At 41.8% G+C, this 24,281-nt stretch overlaps 1 protein-coding gene across 4 annotated transcripts in view; it reads left to right on the plus strand.

Moving 5' to 3' along the window:
• The window catches only part of SYNDIG1 (synapse differentiation inducing 1), a 475,803-nt gene that overhangs the window by 75,809 nt on the left and 375,713 nt on the right, over window positions 1-24,281 (plus strand). The window contains exon 2 of one of the 4 annotated variants that reach the window (XM_077282843.1): window positions 18,885-19,019. The exons of the other annotated variants lie outside the window; for them this stretch is intronic. The gene's annotated coding sequence lies outside the window, so the exon portion shown is untranslated. The remainder of the gene's footprint in view (window positions 1-18,884; window positions 19,020-24,281) is intronic. 4 annotated transcript variants of the gene reach the window in all.

Consider the following 24,281-nt stretch of genomic DNA (forward strand, 5'->3'; position numbering starts at 1 on the left):
AAGATTTGTCCTATAGTAGCATAAAATCAAATAATAGTGCCATCTGGCGGTACAAAGTGATTCATTACACTCTATGCTTTTTTTACACATTTATGTATTTATATTGCATGGTACTAGGCACTTTATTTATTTACTGATTACAGGATCAATATAAGATTCTCTAATGGAAATTTAATTAGATTGTATTTAGGAAGATAATTTTGTGGATGCAAGTAAATTAAAGTGATGGACATTATATAGAGTAACCTCTGTTTTTCCAGTCACCTTTGTTCCTGAAATTTTAATATAGAACTGTTTTGAATGAATTAATAAAAATTTGCATTTTATAAGAATTTTATGTTCACTTCAACTCATTTTTTGTACTCAAGAGAGATATTTAAAAAAAATGGTACAAAAAATAAAGTGGCTTATTTGCCTTTGGGGGGTCTGCCTAACACTACAGAGTCTGCCTATGGGGGCTGCCTTATACTACAGAATCTGCCTATGAGGTCTGTCTTATGCTATAGAGTCTGCCTATGGGGGTGCATTATACAATATGGAGGCCTATGGGGAGTGCATTATACTATATGGAGACCTATGAGGAGTGCATTATACTATATGGAGATCTATGGAGAGTGCATTATACTATATTGAGTACTATCTGTTCATTATACTTTATGGAGGCTATCTAGGGGCCCGACATACAGTGTGGAGAGTACAGTGGGGGGCCATCATACAGTGTTGGAGCCATCAAACAGTATGAGGGCTACTAAGGGGTCAGTATACTTTGTGGGTGATACATTACAGTGAGGGGGCATTATACTGTGTGTAAGAGAGCATCTTACTGTGTATAGGGGAGCTGTATGGGGGAGACTCGGGACATTAATAAATGTAAAGTAGGCACTTATTGTTATAGGGGAACTCAGATAACTGTGACTATCAAAGGGGCACACAGAGGGCAATATTACTTTCTAGGGGGCAAAATATGGGCATTGTTTTCTAGAGCACTTGCACCCGGCATTACTATATTCTAGAGGGTTGCTTTAGAATTTAGAGGGCACAGAGAACCACACAGCAGGTGCAGTAATAGCGACACATACGGCAGCAGCATCTCAGTATTGGGGTATCAGTAGGATGAGGAGTTTGTGCAGGTTGGGAATAGATGGTGATGGGGCTGGAATATGAGAAGTGAAATATGTCTTTGTTGTATTCTCTGCACCCGAGTCGTGGCTGGAAGAAGTTGTCATGTCAGTCTGGGCCAGATGGAAAAGACGGGAAAAGTGAACAACATCAGAAAGAACATCAGCGGTAAGTCATTATCTGTAACTGTGCTGTAATCTCTTATATGTTCTGTAGGACTGGTATCTACCACTGATCATATGGCGGTAAAATCCATGTTGGTCTTTGTATGGAGAATATTTTCAGTAACAGCGCGGTCATCTGCTGAGGTTCTCCTCCACTATTAGGGGGCGTCACCAAGTTATAATCAAGGTTACCTGGCTAGGGCCCACTGAGAAGTTTCGCTCCCCCTGAACCAAATCCCTAGCTATGCCTCTGACTTTGGCTATTGATATCACAGAGGTAAACACTCCTTTAAAGTATGCCGCATTTAACCATGGCTATGTGAAGCAAAACAGAACTTTCTGATAAATATTCAAACCACACTTTCTGCCTCGCATGATACAAGAAATGCTATGGTAACTGAGACATGCAGTTTATCATTTGATTTACTGCTCCTACGTGAGTCCCATTTGGCTATTGTTCTGCCTTCCTTTCATTTGCATATAATAGAGCATGTACAGATATAGAAAATTGCATTCTAACAAGTTAAAATATGTCACGATTCTTCCTTGTACTTCAAAGACTTTGGAAAGACAAAGATACTTAATATTTTTTTACCATAGCTGTAGAAAAAGTCATGGACAGCACATTCAAAATTCAAACAAACAAAAATTTATAACACTGAAGCTGAGGTTCTTAGATTAGCATTCTGATCAGACTGATTAATCACTGCCACATTACGTTGAACCTCTTGATGGGTCTCTACCTTTAAAAGTGCAGCACAGCTGACCAGCATTGTGGCTATTCCGCACCAGCATGGAGAGTGACCACGTGCCCTACAGCACCCATGCTGCAAGGCAGAGTCCCTATGGCTCCAGGTTATACCTTTCTACTGGCGCAGCATCACCACAGCAATGACCTCAACCAACACCAAATTAATAGGTAATGATGGGTGAACCCCTGGATATTTGGGTTTGGCGTGTTCGGCTAAACAGTTAAAAAAAGTTTGGATTGGGTACAAAATAGTACTCAAAACCAAACCCCAACTCATACCCCATTCACATGAATGAAGACCCAAACATCCAGTGTTTGCAATGCTGTCATGTGCATGACAGTGCGGCAAACATTGCCTCTGATTGTCTTTAAGATAAGCTCAGCCAGTCAGATAGCCGCAGCTCCCACACTGTCAGATAACAGTGTGAGCCCGCTTATGTGACGGAACGTAAAAAGTTTACCTCCAGTCACAGGCATCAGCCGATGAGACTACTACTTCCATCAGTTGGTAATAACAGTGACTTTCTCACGGTGCGAGCAATGATCTCACTGAGGTCACTGCAGTTCATTGGCCCAGCTGGGAACGCAGCCTCAGTGACACTGCTAATCACTGAGGCTGAGCTCGCAGCAGCCCATTCTCCAGTGGTTTTCAGCCTGGATGGTTACATCTTAGCAACATCCAGGTTGAAAACAATATATCACAGACATGGATTACGGTGTGGGATAGAACGTCGACCAGGTGAGGGATATGGTCGTTTTTTTTTTTTTTTTTTTGTTTTTTTACAGAAGACAATGGCTTCAGTGGAATGGGCGTTAGCTGAGTATAACTGTGTTTGTTATTTTTAAATTAAAAAGTAAAAGTGTGTTTTTTTATTTAAAATAAAGGTCTGGCTCTGTGTTTATTTACAATATAACTATAGGATTACTAATTGATATAAAGACGCCTGTCCATTGCTAACCAATGGGCTTGGTGTCACTAGACAATACCAAGGTGACATGAACCCCACAAATATGAATCCAACTTGCCACCACCACAGGGCAATTGGGAAGAGCCCGGCAAAGTGCCAGAACAAATAGATGCACTTTTTCTGGGACAGCTGCGGGCTGCTATTTTTTGGTTGGGGGGGCAATATCCATGGCCCCTTAGCAGCTGGAGATTAGCTGACAGCTTTCTGTTTTAGCTTGGCTGGTTATCAACAATGGGGGGACCCCACATCGTTTTTTAAATTATTTAAATAATTTAAATAAAATGGCGTGGGGACCCCTCTATTTTTGATAATCAGCCAAGCTAAAGTTGACAGCAAATGCTTATTCTTATATGTTACTTACCTTTTTTAATGTGATGGATTGGCTCCATATATTTCTTCTTGTAAACTGTGACATCATCTTATCAAGGCTACATGGGAACGTTTTCAGATTTTAGAAACTTTGATTAATTCAATAACCATTTGAAATTATATTTCCATAATATCAGCAGGTTTTTTTTCTCTCTGAATTACTTTTTAATTGATTTATTATTTTTATTATGTTTGCAGTAAAGTTTGAATTTTTGATATTTAACCCCTAGAGGAGTCATTACCTTTGATCGGTATATTCTGTTTTTTTTTTTTTGCTCCTACAAATTCACTTGACCATTTACATTAATAGTGGTTATTTTAGTTAAAGGAATTTGTCAGATGGTTTTTGCTACGTAATCTCAGGCCACCATGAGGTAACAGACAAGACACTATATTCAGCTATGTATGACTTATCAGGCTGTGTGCTGTTGTTTACTTACAATAAAGGTTTTATCATCAGGTGATTGTCACTACCATGACCACAGTCCATGTGAGCACTAGTCTTAAAACGCCCCCTCCTCTGATAAGCAGCTCACTGTCAATATACAGTGTACACACAAAGTTGTGGTGTGGGTGGGGTTAGCTTTCTGAGCTATGCTACATGCTACATATAAGAACTCTGATAGTTTACTGTTGACACAAAGCGATACATCGTTGGATACATGCTCACTTTCCCTATATTATGTTACTCTCAGATTAAAAAGCAAAAACCTGCTGACAGATTTCCATTATTAAAACTTCACAGCTTTTGTCTGCAGTATTTGTTCAAACCCCTGATAAACAGTTTGCAGTTGTTCATTTTTTTCCTGTGGAAAATTTCTCTTTAAGTAATATTGGCTGGATATTAGGTCTGTGTGTATCCAAGATTATCTAAGATTATACATTCTTCACTTTCTTTCATGTATCAAACATCTATAATATTGTACTTTTCTAGCCAAGTACTTTCCCCTTGGCAATTTTTTTCTGTGACCTCTAAGGTACTGTTATCTCTCTCCAATGTAGATCTGTGTACAACCACCTCCCTGCTAGCTCTAAGGCTGTTCCAAGAGAATCAGATCGATTACACAGGTCTACAAAAAAAAAATGTTTTCAGCTGCTAAGGTTTTTTTAATGGATTTAGGGTATTTTGAGGGTGTCGAATTCAAAAATCCCATTGTTATTGCTGAATTGCTTCTGAGACATCTTTTTATAAGCCATCAATTGAACCAGCTGATATTATTTTTCACTAAGTGGCAGGATTGCTTTCTAATTACTGTTAGATCTCAGCTGGTGTCCAGACTTTCCATGGCTTTTTGCACCTCTCTCTCATCATGTGTTCAATACTCTTTTCATGTATCATTTCTCATTATTACACATAACTTAATTCATGGAAATCTATAGCTCTATTTCTTGCCTGTCTGGATTGAATGGGTTTTACCAACACCTGGTGAGAATTTAATGTCAACAGCACCCTTAAAAATATATTTACTCAGAAAATTGGTGACCTTTTCAATACTCATTTCTCCTGCTGTGTGTATATATATATATATATATATATATATATATATATATATATATATATATATATATATATATATACACTCACTGGCCACTTTATTAGGTACACCTGTCCAACTTCTTGTTAACACTTAATTTCTAATCAGCCAATCACATGGCGGCAACTCAGTGCATTTAGGCATGTAGACATGGTCAAGACAATCTCCTGCAGTTCAAACCGAGCATCAGTATGGGGAAGAAAGGTGATTTGAGCGCCTTTGAACGTGGCATGGTTGTTGGTGCCAGAAGGGCTGGTCTGAGTATTTCAGAAACTGCTGATCTACTGGGATTTTCACGCACAACCATCTCTAGGGTTTACAGAGAATGGTCCGAAAAAGAAAAAAAATCCAGTGAGCGGCAGTTCTGTGGGCGGAAATGCCTTGTTGATGCCAGAGGTCAGAGGAGAATGGGCAGACTGGTTCGAGCTGATAGAAAGGCAACAGTGACTCAAATCGCCACCCGTTACAACCAAGGTAGGCCTAAGAGCATCTCTGAACGCACAGTGCGTCGAACTTTGAGGCAGATGGGCTACAGCAGCAGAAGACCACACCGGGTACCACTCCTTTCAGCTAAGAACAGGAAACTGAGGCTACAATTTGTACAAGCTCATCGAAATTGGACAGTAGAAGATTGGAAAAACGTTGCTTGGTCTGATGAGTCTCGATTTCTGCTGCGACATTCGGATGGTAGGGTCAGAATTTGGCGTAAACAACATGAAAGCATGGATCCATCCTGCCTTGTATGGAGCATCTTTGGGATGTGCAGCCGACAAATCTGCGGCAACTGTGTGATGCCATCATGTCAATATGGACCAAAATCTCTGAGGAATGCTTCCAGCACCTTGTTGAATCTATGCCACGAAGAATTGAGGCAGTTCTGAAGGCAAAAGGGGGTCCAACCCGTTACTAGCATGGTGTACCTAATAAAGTGGCCGGTGAGTGTATACTGTATATACCCTGCAGGGAGGACGGTTGTGTTATTCAAGAGGAGAAAGCGTTATGACAGGCAAGCAAAAAGTAAAAGACATGTCTGTGCTGGGATGTAGTGTGCTTAAAAAAGAAAACATGAAAGATAGGAGTAGAGATGTTTTATTTCTTCACCCTTTGTGGAATTTTAGCAAGTCATGTCAAAATGAAGTGGCATTGCTTTGTTTTCTGCCATATCACTGCATTTTAATGAGCTTGTTGGCCTTATGTAATACTTCATATGCAGAAATGTAGTTTATTTATGATGTGTTCTGCTCTAGTTGCAAAGACGATGACTGTTGTTTACAGTGCATTTGTTAATTAGCCTATTCCAAATTGACCTGCAAAATGAAGACGTTAATAAATAATTTTTTAAAATGAATCTATCATCAGGTTTTCCCAGTATAAACTAAAGTCACACAATCGACCTATATCTAAGCCCACAATTTCCCTTGCATATGCCAAAGCTAAAAAATACCTTTTGATGGCATTCTTTCTTTGCCAGTCCCTACAGCTGCTGTCTTCCCGGCTTGATTGATGTGGATGATGCATCCGACGTCATCCATAGATGGCTGTGAAGCTTGTGCCTTAGCAAATAAAGCGCAGGCCTACGCAGGCACTCTATAAAGAGCAGAGCAAAGTCCTGTTATTCACCAGCGGATATTAACCAGAAGTGAAGTGGACATTGGAGCATTACAGGACTTAGGGTACTGTCACACAGTGCAATTTTGATCGCTACGACGGTACGATTCGTGACATTCCAGCGATATCCATACGATATCGCTGTGTCTGACACGCAGCAGCGATCAGGGATCCTGCTGAGAATCGTACGTCGTAGCAGATCGTTTGGAACTTTCTTTCGTCGCTGGATCTCCCGCTGTCATCGCTGGATCGTTGTGTGTGACAGCGATCCAGCGATGCGTTCGCTTGTAACCAGGGTAAACATCGGGTTACTAAGCACAGGGCCGTGCTTAGTAACCCGATGTTTACCGTGGTTACAAGCGTAAAAGTAAAAAAAAAAAAACAGTACATACTTACATTCCGGTGTCTGTCCCCCGGCGTTCTGCTTCTCTGCATTGTGAGCGCCGGCCAGCCGGAAAGCGGTGACGTCACCGCTGTGCTTTCCGGCTGGCGCAGACACAGTGGAGAGAAGCAGAACGCCGGGGGACAGACACCGGAATGTAAGTATGTACTGTTTGTTTTTTCTTACTTTTACGCTTGTAACCACGGTAAACATCGGGTTACTAAGCACGGCCCTGCGCTTAGTAACCCGATGTTTACCCTGGTTACCCGGGGACCTCGGCATCGTTGGTCGCTGGAGAGCTGACTGTGTGACAGCTCCCCAGCGACCACACAACCACTTACCAACGATCACGGCCAGGTCGTATCGCAGGTCGTGATCGTTGGTAAATCGTATAGTGTGACAGTACCCTTAGCGTACTTAGAAGACCAGATCAAAGTGCGTACGCGCAGGCGCAAGATTAGCTACAATCTGTAGTTGACATAGGTTGCATCATCCGCATCAAGCCAGGAGGACAACAGCTGTAGGGATTGTGGAGGCGCAAAGACAATAAAAAAGATGTCCATCAGACAGGACATCGCCGTATGCTAGAACCTGTTGACATGTTTAATGTCAAAATGCTGGGGTGGACAGTGACATTGGAAGGTCCTTCTGCAAGAGGTGTGTTTGGGGATCCTCTCCATTCAGTACCAAACCTACAAAAGCCATAATATGCACACACATTTATGAATGTATCAATTGTTAACTTGACAAATTCTGACATGTGCAACTTGCAACTTTATTTCTGGCACAAAATCCACTTCAATAAGTGACCTGTCAATACAGCTGCGAAAATGTGATCAATTTGTGATCAATTGATCAAATTAGTTTGATCAATTCGCCATTTGAATGCAATCTTTCCAGAATCATGAAATCTATATCTCCCCATCCCTGCCGCAGAAAATTTGCATCATTTATGGAAACAGATCCTGCTGGAAGAAGATGAACTATGAGATGTGTATGTGTGTGAGGCCTCATTCATCTGTTTTCACATTTCTTCAATACGTTTTTCACTGATAAAACAGTATAATATATGGCCATGTTTATGTCTGTGATTTTTTTGCAGACATTATGAAGAGATGTCCATTTTTATTCAAGTCATGAATCAAAATCACCTATACGGATATTGGGTTCATTAAAATCATTTACAACATCAGATGCCATCTGTGTTCTCTCCATTTTTATCATTATAATGGGCAGGATTAAGCTTGTTTTTTTTTGTCATGTGAGAATACCACCAAACACTGATAAAAATTGATCAAAAACACATGAAAATTTGTAAAAAATGTTTGTATGTGGAAAAGGCAGACATCTTAGTGCAAGCTGCTGCTTCCTATCAGCTCAGGCTAATAGAAGGTAAAATAAAGTAGTAAAAAAGTGAAGTGTCCTCCTCACCACCACTCCATGAATCAGTCAATCCAATCTGGTCACACTTCTCTTAATTTTGTCCTTTATTCAATTCTAAACTCTGGATTTTAACTGATTTACTTAAGCCACAACATTGTAGTGTGCATCCCATTAATGTTGCATATAAGTACACACTGCTCGCTAGTATGAAGGTAAGTACTGTGACTTTCATTTTTTCCAATGTGGAATAGTTTGGTATTCACCAGCTGAGCAATTAAGTGGGAGGTATGTATACGAGACAGAAAAAAGGCTTACATTGAATGCTATAAGTAAAACCCATCTATATCAGTTTGTAAGGTGAATATTTATATTTCCATAATGTCCTGTCTACATTATGTGGAATACGTTTTTAACATGGATCAATACAGAACTAGAGTTTTAGTGAAAACCTTTGTAGATGACTGCTGGACTATCAATTTAAGTGAAACTCCCAGGTAACTACACAAGTTCCCAACCACTCAAAAAACAACCGTGGTAGACATCCTCTTTACCTTAAGTGTGAATATTGAAGTTGCTTCAGTATTCGCCCGTTTCCTGCTGGGTTGATGCTGCGTACTTATGCAGTGTCAAACTTGCAGCGGCCAGATGTTACAGCATAGTGGATGAGATTTCTAGAAATCCCATGTCTACTATGCGCCAATAGATGCCGACTGCTCACCCGGACATGATTGGCTGACTTTCCAGACTGTAGCATGTCAATTTCTTCTGCGGAGACACCAGTCTCCGCAAGAGAAATGTCACCCATAGAATGTATTGAACTCAGTGAATCCGCACGGTTCAGTGAACACATACGGAATCACCTGCTTTCAATAGACGGAAACAAACATGCGCTGCGTCCAAAGCGCTGCTACTTCCGGATTGTCTGCACCCGGCCTCACTGCAGCAGTAACACTACACAGTCAGCAAATATACCAGCAGAACTTGGCAGAAAATAAAAGTTTAATGATGGTAGTACAATGAAAAACTAATTTCTTTAAAGATTCATGGAGATGACTTACATCAAACAGCACAACTAATTCAAATGTAGGAGGGAATGAAGTATAGGTGCAACGTTTGCCTCATACTGTAGCCACTTGCTTTCTTGGTCTGCCACCCATGTATGGTACTTTCTTTACAATGATTAGGCAACCATTAAGATCCATAACAAAACCCACCAAAGAAAAGTCATAGAATTTATCTGAATTAGATTTTAGATTATTAAAAAATTGCTTAATCGAAAGAGGAACAGAAAATGCTCCACATTAACAAAAATACCTTTTCAATCCTCAACTGGTGCAATGCAAGTCAGTGGTCTCAGTGGTCAAGTGTCGCATTTACAGAAATCTGAGTGGTGAAGTGATCATTTGTCCTTTAAAACATTCGAATTCTGAACAGATGTTATCCAGCATAAGTTGTCCTAAAAGAGAAATGTGTTGAGCAAAGCAATATATTTTAAATTTAAAACTTAGCTCTGAGGTTAATTACATTATTAGAAATGTAGATAAAATTTATGAAGCGGAAAATTCCATACAAAGATTCTCCTGCAGTCTACAAAGAAATACAATTTAAACAGTCCTGAAAGGATCTAGTTTGGCATATTGGGCTTTACAGTACAAACATGTCATGTGATTGGATATACTTAATAAATCCAAATATATGTAAAATACTGTTGAACCATGTTGCAAGGTTATTTCTATCCATTAAACTATTATTTTGTAAGAAGCAAGCAGTATTGCTGCTCAAGCCTTAGCAATATGCATTAGGTTATGAAGCCTACTTCTGAAGACTGTAAATTACAGATACAACATTGCTTTCTGAATGTAATCAGATATTACATTTGTTTTCTCTGCCCTCATACCACGTACTATGGGTACTGTCACACAGTGCAACTTTCCAACGATCACGACCAGCGATACGACCTGGCCGTGATCGTTGGAAAGTCGTTGTGTGGTCGCTGGAGAGCTGTCACACAGACCGCTCTCCAGCGACCAACGATGCCGAGGGCCCCGGGTAACCAGGGTAAACATCGGGTTACTAAGCGCAGGGCGGCGCATAGTAACCCGATGTTTACCCTGGTTACCAGCGTAAAAGTAAAAAAAAACAAACCGTACATACTCACATTCCGGTGTCCTTCAGGTCCCTTGCCGTCCGCTTCCCGCTCTGACTGAGTGCCGCCGTAAAGTGAAAGCAGATCACAGCGGTGACGTCACCGCTGTGCTCTGTACTGCCTTACGGCCGGGAGTCAGTCAGAGCGGGAAGCAGACGGCAAGGGACCTGAAGGACACCGGAATGTAAGTATGTACAGTTTGTTTTTTTTTTTGCTTTTACGCTGGTAACCACGGTAAACATCGGGTTACAAAGCGCGGCCCTGCGCTTAGTAACCCGATGTTTAGCCTGGTTACAAGCGAATGCATCGCTGGATCACTGTCACACACAACGATCCAGCGATGACAGCGGGAGATCCAGCGACGAAAGAAAGTTCCAAACGATCTGCTACGACGTACGATTCTCAGCAGGGTCCCTGATCGCTGCTGCGTGTCAGACACAGCAATATCGTATGGATATCGCTGGAACGTCACGGATCGTACCGTCGTAGCAATCAAAGTGCCACTGTGTGACAGTACCCTAAATCTAGCCACAGTTCATCTATGTATAATGATTGGGCTCACCTGGTGAGAAGGATTCACCAAACCATAGATCAGGATGGGGCAGCATTCAAGCACCCTTTTATAATAGAGCTAGAATGCAGGTAACACACAGGTACAGTGGAGTATGCAATCAGGCACCTGAATGTTTTGCAAAGGTGGATGTGTAGGAAGCGCTCTGGAATAGCAGAGCTGAGTAGACAATCTGACACCTTGTTGTAGAAGAGCTGGATATGCTGATTCTGGAACAGCTAAATAAAAAATCAAGCACATGACTGTAGAAGAGCTAAGGCAAAGTGTGGCTAGAGCCCTCAAAAGTACCTTGTAGCAGCATGCAATTGCTACTGTACCTGAATACTCAGGTGGCATACAGCTGCCTGAGCTACCATTAATAGACATTGTATGATAACATCAGAGGTGCACACTGGACTACCATAGCAAACTGAAGTATTCTACCTCAGAAGGAGCCAGCAAGGGGGAGAAAGCAAAGCCTGGCTCTGGTACAGGTGAATAACATATAATGTGACCATGAATAGACTGAGAGAACTGTAGTGAAGTGTGAAACACAATAATAAAGGTGCAAAATTAAAAAGGGTGTCCTGATGTATGATATCGTGGTCATGGACAACCCCTTTGATTGATTTTTTGTAAAGTTAAAATAAGGCTTGAAGCAGAGAGTATCCCTGCCATACTCAATCCATATTTGTGTTTTTTTTTGGACAGTCCATTTTTAGGCTGGACCTTTTGTTGAGTTGGGTTTTGAGACAAACCTTAAATAGGCCATGCTTACATTGGCACTTTCTACAAAATTTGCATTTTTGATTCAATGACAAGAAAATAGGTTTGTATTTAAATGTAAAAGTCACTAGTGAATGTAAAGCTGTGCTTAGCTGTGATTTTTGGCAGCATGTTTTCATTTTTTTTTTTCCATATGTTGTTTTATTAAATTTTTATGTTTGCATTAACAGTGAATCTGTCTCCAGGGAATTCATTTGTATTTATTATCTGTGAATTAAGAATGAGATTTTATCATATGTACGACAGATTTCAGCACATTCATCTGTCACATGAGTTGTGCGTCATGCGCATCAAATCAAATGAATGGAGGAATCATGTCTTCTCTTTGGTAATTTAATAACTTTTTCTAATGTTTAGAAATGTTTCTTACTGCAACACATATCTTTCAGAAGGAAGAAATGGGAATTTACCACAATTTACTCTTATCCCAAGCTTACAGTACAATATCAAAAAGGTTCTTTGTACTATGTCAACTTCTTCATTACATATTGACTATGACACATGCCGTACACCATGCGTGACTAATATGGCTATCATGATAATATGAAATGCTCAGTGTAATGGTATATTATTCCATTAAATGGGTATTTTCAAGTAAGGAAGGTATACTTTATCGATAGGGTAGGGAATAGCTGCACGATTGCTGGGGGCTCGACCATTGGGACTCTCACTGATTCCGAGAACAAGTGCGCTGAAGAGCCACATGTGAATATAAGGGAGATTAATTATGCATACCGTCATTCTTTCTTATGGGATTACTGAAGGCCAGCCGAGTGCTGTCACTCTCTGGCAGTCCCTTTACGAATGAATGCAATTGCAGTGTGCTTGATCGACTAGAGCTTCATTCACATAGGGCTCTTCAAAGCCTCAGATCTCAGGATTGGTGGGGGTTCCAGCAGTCGGACTACCGGCGATCGGGAAGTTATCACCTATCTTATGGATGGAGGCTTACTTCCAAACTTCAAAATATCCCTGTAAGGAGACAGCAGTACATTAAGCCAATGGCACAGCTTCATATTTCCAGGTAGAATATGTTTACTTGAATCCCCTTGTAAGTTGGGGCTATAATTGGAGACATTAATTTATGCAGTAAGTGATGACCTTGTATGCAGTAACCGAGTCTGCATTTTCCACTAACTAGCCCCAGAAGCCGTGATAAAATGTAGGCAGATAAATTAAGTGTAGTTGAGCAGCCCAAATTTTACAGACATGACAGATAAAATGTAGGACCTTGTTTGAGTGGCTGTACCTCTCTGCACATTGACCCTTATGTAATAGAGTGCAGGGTAGACTATGTCACCACGGAACAGACAGACCAACTGTTGAGGGGAATTTATTAACAGGAGTAAGATTCTCCTCGCAGGGAGTAAACAGGGGGTTAATAGAGATAAAGCAAACAGTAAACAGTTAAGCGGAATCAAAATGGATAACAAGTGTTCTTGTAACTTATCAGTCCAGGGAGTTCCTGGAGGGTCCTTATTCCAACGTGGGTACAGTCACCAGCAGCGCTTGAGATCCTGAAGTCTCTCCTCTGTCTCCTGGGAACTGGAGACTCCGGGGTTAAGTCTTTGCAGTCTTTTCTCCCAGTGAAGCTGGAAGCAGGAAGTAACACAGCCACTCTGCTGCACAGTCTCTGTATATTAGCCTGACAGTCTTTCTGCAGTAGCAATGCTACACACACACCGAGCAGTTTACTTGTCACACTCTGGGGTCCTGGCTTGTCACTGCGGTCACCGGGGCTGCGCGCTCAGGTCACTGTCAGGGAATACGTCTTCTCTGATTACGGAGGCTTCCAAGTCCACACTCTCACATCTAGCCTTCACTACGGCTGGTATCTCAGCCTCAGTGCCCTCACGGGGAGCTCTCTCTTTGGGGGGAGCGTGGCGCTGTAGCCTGCTTTCTCTATGGCGCGCTGTCCCCTCTGTCTCGCCCGCGCCCTGCTCTCCCACTCTTTTCTGACCACACCCCTCTCTCTTCCTCTCTGCCCCCAGCAGTCACATGGTCCCCTCTGTCCAGGGCAGAAAGTCCTCCCCCCAACAACCTAGCTGTCCAACTAAGTGGTTCCAGGTAAGCAGCAGGGAAAGCAACCTCCTTACACTTACACATCTCCAGATGCTATATCTCCAGATTGGTCAGTTTATCCATGAAACAATGATGTAGTTTTGGGGAGATATTTCCTGTAAATGTGATTAAAGGGGATTCCTGTCTCAGATTTTTTATGGCCTATCCACCTCAGGATCCTAAACCTACTTGATATCGAGAATGGGTGCTCAGAGTTGGGGTCAACTGATATCAAATATTTTTGTCATAGGTGTCTTAAACAGCTGAATTTCTGAGAATACTCCTTTAATTCTCATTTTTTTCTTCTTAGAGTAATTTTTTTTAATCTTTTCCTGATGTTTTTTCTTGTGGGATTAATTGTACTTTTGAATTACATTTTCTTACCATATAATATATAGGAACAAGGGGAAACAATTCTAAGTGTCGTGAGATGGCAATACAAAACGCAATTCTGACATTGTTTTTTGTGTTTCCGTTTTACAGCACTCATTATGTGAAAATGACCTCGAAACATGATTCCCCATGTCGGTACAATTTTGTATTGCCATTTTGTATTGGTTTGTATTGCCATTTTCTTGGACCTAGAACTTTTTTCTTTTCGATCAATGTGAGAAGTTATATTTCACCTGATGAGATGACATTTTCATTGATAATACCATTTTGTGGTATAAAAAATGCTTTGATTTATTACATTTTTATGGGAAATGTGCAAACCAAAAAATAAAAATAAAATATATCTTTGTACCGTTTTAGCCAGTAGAAAAATATTAAAATTTAAGAGTCCTCAATGGTCGATACCTTTTAACGGCTAACTGAAAAAATTGTAATAAATTGCAAGCTTTCCAGACTACTCAGGTCTCTTCATCAGGCATAATATAACATAAAATCAGAGTTCTCTATGAACTGCTCCAATATCTACTGCCATAAATGTTTCTCCCCTTCTCATATTGATACTTCTGCTTCATGTCACTTAATAATAATTTTATTTCTATAGCGCCAACATATTCCACAGCACTTTACATTTTAGAGGGGACTTGTATAGACAATAAAAGACATTACAGCATAACAATAATCACATAAATCAACAGATACCAAGAGGAATGAGGGCCCTGCTCGCAAGTTACAATCTATGAGGAAATAGGGGAGACACAAAAGGTTGATGGTAAAAAATGCTTGTACTGTCATCAATAGAATACATAGGGGGATTCACAATACTGCATGAACCAGTCATTAGCTCTCTGTGTCAGTACTTGTACTGATACTGGCTGGTAAGTGAGTGGAGGGAGTGTGAATAGATGATAAGAGGGTCTTGATTTTGAAGAATATTTTATATGGGCAAAACAGGAATAGACAAGTGTGGTGAGCTGATAGGCCAGCCTAAAGAAATGCATTTTTAAGGCTGCTTACAACTGTGGGTATTTGGAATTAATCGAGCAGTCTTGGAGACGGGAGTGGGAGGTTCAGATTATTGAGGATGTTAATCTTAGGTCATTAGCAGAACAGGGGGCAGGTGTAGGGTGGTAGACTGAGATGAGGGATGAGATGTAGGGTGGTGCAGAACTGTGGATGGCTTTGTGGGTGAGAGAGATAAATTTATATGGGAGTCTATAGTGGATGGGAAGACAGTGTAGTGACTGGCACAGGATGGAGGCTTCAGTGTAAAGGTTGGAATAGAATATGATCCTGGCTGCTGCATTCAGGACAGATTGCAGAGGGGAGAGTTTAGTAAGAGGGAGACCAATGAGTAGGATCATAGAATCATAGAATGGTAGATTTGGAAGGGACCTCCTGGGTCATCTGGTCCAACCCCCTGCTCAAAGCAGGATTCGCTAAATCATCCCAGACAGATGTCTGTCCAGCCTCTGTTTGAAGACTTCCATTGAAGGAGAACTCACCACCTCTCGTGGCAGCCTGTTCCACTCATTGATCACCCTGTCAAAAAGTATTTTCTAAAATCTAATCTGTGCCTCCTCCCATTCAGTTACATCCCATTTCTTCTAGTCTTTCCTTGTCCAAATGAGAATAAAGATGATCCTTCTACAATGTGACAGCCCTTGAGATATTTATAGACAGCTATTAAGTCTCCTCTGTCTTCTTTTTTGCAAGCTAAACGTTCCCAAATCCTGTAAACATTCCTCATAGGACATGTTTTGCAGACCGGTCACCATTCTGGTCGCTCTTCTCTGAACTTGCTCCAGTTTGCTGATGTCTTTTTTAAAATGTGGTGCCCAAAACAGGATACAGTATTCTAGATGAGGTCTGACCAAAGAGGAGTAGAGGGCAATAATGACTTCACGTGATCTAGACCGAATGCTTCTGCTAATACATCCCAGAATTGTATTTGCCTTTTTTGCTGCTGCATCACACTGTTGACTCATGTTCTGTCTGTGATCTATTAGTATACCCAAGTCTTTTTCACATGTGCTGTTGCTTAGCCCTATTCATCCCATTCTGTGTATGCTTTTTTCATTTTTATTGCCCAGATGTAGTACTTTGCATTTTTCCCTGTTAAAAACCATTCTGTTAGTTGCTGCCCACTGCTCCAGTTTATTTATATCTTTTGAATCCTCTTTCTCCTCTAGTATTAGCTATCCCTCCTAGCTTTGTGTCATCAGCAAATTTAATCAGTTTACCCTCAATTCCTTCATCTGTATCATTGATAAAGATGTTGAACAATACAGGGCCCAGGACAGAGCCCTGTGGTACCTCCCTTGAGACATTCTTCCAACTGTATGTACAGCCACTTACGACCACTCTTTGGGTCCGATCACTAAACCAGTTATGAATCCACCTAACAGTTGCCTTTGTCCATTCCATACTTAGTCATTTTTTCAGTAAGGATTGTGTGAGATACTTTGTCAAATGCTTTACTGAAGTCAAGATATACTATATCTACAGCATTTCCCTGATCCACCCAGTCAGTGATTCTGTCATAGAAGGAAATTAAGTTAGTCTGACATGACTGATTAGTTACAAACCCATGCTGACTCTGTTTAATCACTTCATTCTTATCCAGGTACTTACATGTTGTTTAATAATTTGTTCAAAGATCATTCCTGGTTTAGACATCAGACTCACCGGCCTATAATTCCCTGGGCCCATATTCTTCCCCTTTTTGAAGATAGGAACAACATTTGCTCTTCTCCAGTGTCCTGGGACTTATCCTATTCTCCAAGAATTTTCAAAGATTATGGAGAGTGGTTCAAGAATGTCTTCTGCAATCTCCTTCAGTACTCTGGGGTGTAATTCATCTGGACCTGGAGACTTGCATTCATTTATGTTACCTAAGTGTTTCCTCACTATCTTTGTGTTTATAGATATCCTGGATTCTTCTATTCCCTTAATAGGACAGTGAAAATCAGTTGATGTTACATTTCCTTTCTGAGAGAAAACAGATGCAAAATAGGAATTTAAAAGTGTGGCCTTCTCAACATCCTTTCTTACCATTTCATCATTTCCATCCTGTAAAAATCCTATAGCATCTTTGACTTTTCTTTTACTTTTGACATATCCCCAAAATCCTTTTTTTATTGCTTTTGACGTCCCTTGCAAGCCCTAATTCATTTGTTAATCTGATTTGTGTCCTGCAGTTTCTGCAGACAGCATTATATTCTTCTTTAGATATGCCTCCCTCTTTCTATTTGATAAACATTTCTTTCTTCCTTTTTAGCATTTGTTTAAGCTCTGTGTTCATCCATCCTGGTTTCCTTAAATGCTTCGTATTCTTCCCTCTTTTAAGAATTGTTACCGATTGTGCTTTGAGAATCTTATTTTTCAAGATTTCCCATCCTTCCTGGACATTTTTCGTCCTTAAGGATATCCAGCCATTGGATCCCTCCGATTCTCTTTCGGAGTCCCTTAAAATCTGCCTTTCTGAAATCTAACCTTGATGTCTGAGTCTTCACAGGTCTTCCTCCTCTAGTTATCCAAAATTCTAAAATAGCATGGTCGCTACCTCCTAGGGTCTCAGCCACTCTTACCTCCTCAACCATTTCCTCCCTGTTTATAATTATTAGATCCAAGGTAGCAGATCCCCTTGTTTTCTCCCTTACCTTTTGGAAGATAAAATTGTCAGCAAGAGAGGATAAGAATTTGATTCACCTGTTAGTTTTGCCTGAGAGAGATTCTCAACAAATGTCTAGATAGTTGGAATCTCCCATGACAACTATGTCATTTTTTTGAGAACTTGGCCATTTGATGCATAAAGTGTTCATCCATATCTTCAGTTTGCACAGGCGGCCTGTAGTAAATGCCTACAATCGTGTCCTTTCGATTGTTCTGAGTAGTGAGTAACAATAGTCCAGATGAGAATGGATAAGAGCTACAATAAAAGTTTTTGCCAATTCAAAGATAAGAAAAGGTTGAATTCTAGAAATATTTTTGTGTAGGTGACATGAGCAAGCAAGTGAATGAATGTAGAGGGTGAAGGAAAGATCGGAATCACTTGTCTTATTACTGTATTATTCCTATGTCCTGTTGTGCTTCAGATTTTGAGTTACAATGAGCCTGAAGAAGAGACCTGAGTAGTCTCGAAAGCTGCTAATTCTTGACATATTTTCAGTTAGCCATTAAAAAGAATTGATCACTAAGGACTTTCAAATTTGATTCTTGGAGGCAAATCATGCATGCTCTTTCCTCAGAACACTGGGTCCAAGGACAAAATTGTGCATGCGCAGAGCCTCATAGAATAACATGTGATGTGTACGAGTGATATCCAACAAAACCACAGATAGCACTCGTCCAATTAAAATGGTCATCTCTAATAGCAGTTATCGTAGCGAAGTTCCTGAGGCCGCTTCATTCACTTTAACCCGCCGCATGATGTAATAGTACATTGTATAGTGCAAAGACGTTACCTAATAGAAGATGTCTATAGGAAATGTTACATATATTGTTACATTTATTGAATTACACTAGGACTCTTACAAATTTTCAATCAGTCAATTTTTGTTTTAGTGATTCATTATGTGTACTTATAGAATACTGCAAGGTTGAGTTTTTGCAAAGAGTCATTGAAAGTTCATTTTACAGAGCTCATTTTGTCTTACAAATATTTTTGTAGATCTGCATTTCAAGCTTCATATATTTCGGAGAAGCGCTGTAGGGTCGGTAACCTAACAAGATACAGAAACACAATGCACTTTCCAGCATTCGGCTGAGCAAGCAGAGCCAAGTGTTCACCTTCCCAATGATTCAAGTAAACACTTTTTTATCAGTTCAAATGTGACATGTGACGCTCTAAATATGGACCTTTATCAAACGGCCCTGTGTTTAAAGCTTTATATAATAACATTATATTAGGTTATTGCTACTTTAAGTGGACTGTTCATTTCAGCTTACTTTTTAGAATAACCTGTAGTGTGTACATAAGGCATAACATTATTTCTGGCCACTATATGATGTGTATCCTTTACCTTTCACAAATTTCTCCCTCTATAGCCTCTGATTAAGCCATTCTGGCGTAAAACACTTTGAAAAGTCACAACATTTTTATCCAACCTGAAATTGCAGAAAAAAATTAGCGACTTTTTGCATTTTCTCACAAGTTTGGACAAGCTCTGCTAAAATGGATGTAGCTGGGGCAGGAACATAGCAAAATTGGGTCTGGTGACCCCACTTGTTTAATTCATGACAAGCTATGGCATACCTTATGCAACAAATCCTACTCCAGTCCATGACTGGAGTAAGATTCATGGAGAGGCACTTTCAACTGTTAAGACAATCCTCTTAATGAATCTGAAGCATCTGATTCAAAACACCCTCCCTCACCAAGACCAATGTGAACAACACAGTTCTTGATGAATCAGGGCCTGCATCTGAAATTTTCAGTTGTCCCTGAGCTAGCGGATGGAGACTAGCTGTTTCGATGTCTGTCATACAAAGTACACTCACATATTATTTCTCTATGTAAAACACATTCTAAAGCAGCAGCAGCAGCAACATGGGTGACATTAAACAGCAGCACTGAGCACGTAACTGTGAATCCAGCTGTCATGTCGGACGCTGTTGAGACCAGGTCGTCCGACAGACAGCGGTAGTTCTGCTTCTGACCACTATTTGCTCATTGGCGTCGGCTAGATTTTGTCTAGCTGTTCCGGGGTTAATTTACCTGATCCTCGGATTGGAAGCTGGGCCATGCCCACTGCCTTTAAATAGCTCTCCTGATCATTGGGCGTCGCCGATTATAGCTTCTGTCTTGTGCGTTGTTATCTCGGTCTGGTGAGGAGAGCTGGTGGTTGGAGATTCGTTGCTGGTGGTGTATTTTCCTTTGTCTTATTTACTCCTTCCTATATTTGTATTTATTTTGCCCTGCACATTTATAGTGTATTCCTCAGTGACTGCGGCGTGGTGTATATTTTTCTTTATCCTTGTCTGTGCTAACTGTGGGTATTGGGGAATAACATCTTCACTGGGTGGTGGGCGGAGATTTCAGCCTAGGGCTGAGCTCAGGAGACAGGGTGAGGTTCGAGGCCTGGACATGCACACCTTCAGTGTAAACTTCAGGTAGAGGGTCAGTCAGGATTTCCCTAGTCTGAGGGAAACTGCAGGGGCCCGGGTTATTAGCTCTCGCTCACCTAGCATCTCCCTGACATTATAATCGGCCCAACAACACAAAAGAAAAAAAAAAAAAAAAGGGGTTTCTTTTTTTGTGTGTGTGTTTTGTCATGGATCCCATGACTTCCATAACCCGCCAGTTGGAGGCGCTGTGTTGTGAACTCTGTTCTTGGGCTCCCTCCGGTGGTTATAAGTGGTGGTAGTGCTGCTGTCTTTGGATCGCAGCATTCATCAGGTGTGTCCACTTATTGCAATTCTGACTGGGCTATTTAGTCTTGCTTGACCCTTTAACTAGTGTCAGTTGTCCATTGTTTCCTGGAGGATTCACTTCCCTGCCTGGTCCCTCTTGCTTGCTGTTCATTTCAACAAAGATATGTTCTGGCTTTGTTTTTTGCAGTCCACATGCTGTGGGCCTTATCGTTCAAGTTATTTTCCATGTTTTGTCTTGTCCAGCTTGGTCAGTATAAGGATTTGTTCAGCCAAGCTGGTATCTCTGGAGATGCAGATATACCCTCCATGTCTTTAGTTAGATGTGGAGATTTTGTATTTTCTGTGGTGGATATTTTCTAGTGTTTTAATACTGACCGCATAGTACTCTGTCCTATCCTTTCTATTTAGCTAGAAGTGGCCTCCTTTGCTAAATCCTGATTTCAGTCTGCGTATGTTATTTCCCTCTCCTCTCACAGTCAATATTTGTGGGGGGCTGTCTATCCTTTGGGGATTTTCTCTGAGGCAAGATAGTTTTCCCTTTTCTACCTCTAGGGGTAATTAGTCCTCCGGCTGTGTCGAGATGTCTAGGGAGTGATAGGTACATTCCACGGCTACTTCTAGTCGCGGTGTTAGGTCCAGGGTCTGTGGTCAGTACAGGTACCACCTTCTCCAGAGTTTGTCTCATGCTGCTCCTAGGCCACCAGATCATAACAGCGCTGTCCCTACAGGTCACGGAGTTAAGGGGGGCAGTACAGCAACAGGGACTATCAGTGTCTAATGTGCAAGCTGGATCGACAGGAAGAGTTACTGAGCCTAAATTTCCTTTGCCTGAAAAATTTGCTGGGGAACGCAGTAAATTTGTTTCTTTTCGTGAAGCTTGCAAACTATATTTCCGTATGCGCCCGATATCTTCAGGTAATGAGGATCAGCGTGTGGGCCTGGTGTTGTCATTGTTGAGTGGGGATCCCCAAGCATGGGCGTTTTCTTTGCCATCTGATTCTGCTGCATTTGACTCTGTGGAGAGTTTTTTTTCCTGTCTTGGGAAAATCTACGATGAACCTGACAAAATGGCTCTAGCAGAATCTAAGATACGCTCTATTCGCCAGGGGGAGCGAGTTGCAGAGGATTACTGTTCTGAATTTCGTCGCTGGGCGATCGATACCCAATGGAATGATGCAGCATTGCGGAGTCAGTTTATACATGGGATTTCTGGAAGGGTTAAAAAAGCCCTTCTAATGTACGAGACTCCTGCTTCTCTAGATTCCGCCATGAGTCTGGTTGTCCGCATTGATCGCCGTTTGCGTCAGGGGGAGCATGAGACACCGCCTATGGGAGAAGGTTTAGGTTCACGTGAGGTTGCTGCAGGTGAGCCCACGGAGCCTATGTAAATCGCAGGGGTGTCACATGTGAAGCGTCCAGTCCCTAAGCTCAGGAAGCAGGGAGCCTGTTTTTACTGTGGTAAAATGGGTCATTTTATTAACATCTGTGCTCTGCTGCCTAAGAAAAACGCAACGGCGGAAAACTTCTAAGCTCAGAGGGTGTGGAGGAGACCAGTCTGAGCTTATGTATATCCTCCATGGTGGTTTCTCAGTGCATGCTCCCTGCTAAGGTTTTTATCGCTGGCAGTGAGCTGCCAATTACTGTTTTTGTGGATAGTGGTTCAGCCACAAATCTCATTGATGAGAAGTTTGCGCGCACAGCAGGTTTTAGGATTGAAAAACTGTCTCATCCTATCCGCGTGGTCACCATCAATGCTGCTCCTCTCTCTCAGGGGGAGATTACTGAATTTGTGGCTGAGGTGAAACTCCACATTGGAGTTCTACATTCCGAGCGGGTTACATGTAAGGTGTTCAGGAATCTTCCTGCTCAGGTGGTTTTGGGTTTTCCTTGGTTGTCTATGCACAACCCGGTAATTGACTGGAAAACTCAGGACATAATTCGGTGGAGCGAGTTCTGCCAGGAGAATTGCCTGGCCACATGTGTGGCTGCGGTGACTTCAAGCGTTCCGGAGTCACTTCAGGATTTTGTGGATGTGTTCTCTGAGAAGGGTTGTTCAGAGCTACCGCCACATCGTCCTTATGACTGTTCTATCAGGTTTAAACCTGGGGCCAAATTGCCTAAAGCAGGGATGTTTAACATCTCCGGTCCGGAGAGACAAGCGTTAAAAGATTACATTGCTGAAAGCTTGAGCAAAGGGCACATCAGGCCGTCATTCTCGCCGGTGGCAGCAGGGTTCTTCTTCGTGAAGAAAAAAGATGGCGGATTACGCCTGTGTTTGGATTTCAGGGAGTTGAACCAGATTACGGTTCGTGATCCATACCCTATGCCTCTGATTCCAGATTTGTTCAACCAGGTAGCAGGTGCTAAGTGGTTTACCAAGCTTGACCTCAGGGGGGCGTACAACCTCATAAGAGTCCGTCAAGGTGATGAGTGGAAGACGGCTTATAATACCCCTGAGGGTCATTTTGAAAATTTGGTGATTCTGTTTGGGTTGACTAACGCACCTGCAGTGTTCCAACATTTCATCAATGATGTGTTCTCGCATGTTTAGGGGAAATTCGTTATCGTGTACCTAGATGACATTCTCATATATTCTTGCGACCGTGATACTCATTTAGATCATGTCAGGCAGGTGTTACACCTTCTCCGAGAGAATAAGCTGTATGCTAAACTTGAAAAATGTGTATTTTCTGTTCAAGAGTTGCCTTTCTTGGGTTATATTGTGTCTGCTTCTGGTTTTAAAATGGACGCCGCTAAGGTGCAGGCGGTGCTGCGTTGGGAACGTCCTGATAACCTGAAAGCACTTCAGCGGTTCCTTGGGTTTTCTAACTACTATAGGAAATTTATCAAGGATTTTTCCATCATTGCTAAACCGCTAACTGACATGACTAAAAAGGGTACCAATTTCTCCGTTTGGCCTGAGGCTGCTGTGCGCGCATTTGAATTTCTTTAGAACAGTTTTGTTTCAGCCCCCATTCTTGTGCAGCCAGACGTATCTAAACCCTTTGTTGTGGAAGTCGGTGCGTCTGAGGTAGGTGTGGGGGCGGTACTATCTCAAGGCTCATCTTTGAGTGGTTTACGTCCGTGCGCCTATTTCTCCAAGAAACGTAACTACGATATCGGCAACAGGGAGTTGTTGGCAATTAAGGTGGCCTTTGAGGAATGGCGACACTTCTTGGAGGGGTCGGTACATCAGGTAACTGTTATTACCGATCATAAGAATCTGCTGTATTTGGAGTCTGCCAAGCATCTGTCCCCCAGGCAGGCTCGCTGGGCATTGTTTTTCACGCGGTTCAATTTTGTGGTCACTTACAGACCAGGGTCTAAAAACACTAAGGCGGATTGCTCTGTCCAGGTGTTTTCCGGGGGGAGAACCTCAGGAAGATCCAGTACCCATCCTCCAAAAGGGAGTTGTGGTTTCGGCTCTCACTACCGAGGTTGAGGCTGAGATTGCTGAGGCTCAGGAGGAGGTACCATCTGAGCTTCCCGTCAACAAATCTTTTGTACCGCTTCATCTCCACCTAAAGGTTTTGGCGGAGCATCATGATGCTGTCCTGGCAGGTCACCCAGGGGTTAGAGGTACCTTGGAGTTGGTGTCACGTCGGTTTTGGTGGCCCAAGATCCGACAGGACGTGGTCTCATATGTGTCAGCTTGTACCACGTGCGCTAGGGCTAAGATGCCCCGCTCCCGTCC

This window comes from Ranitomeya variabilis, chromosome 2 (genome assembly GCF_051348905.1).
Source record: "Ranitomeya variabilis isolate aRanVar5 chromosome 2, aRanVar5.hap1, whole genome shotgun sequence".
NCBI lineage: Eukaryota > Metazoa > Chordata > Amphibia > Anura > Dendrobatidae > Ranitomeya > Ranitomeya variabilis.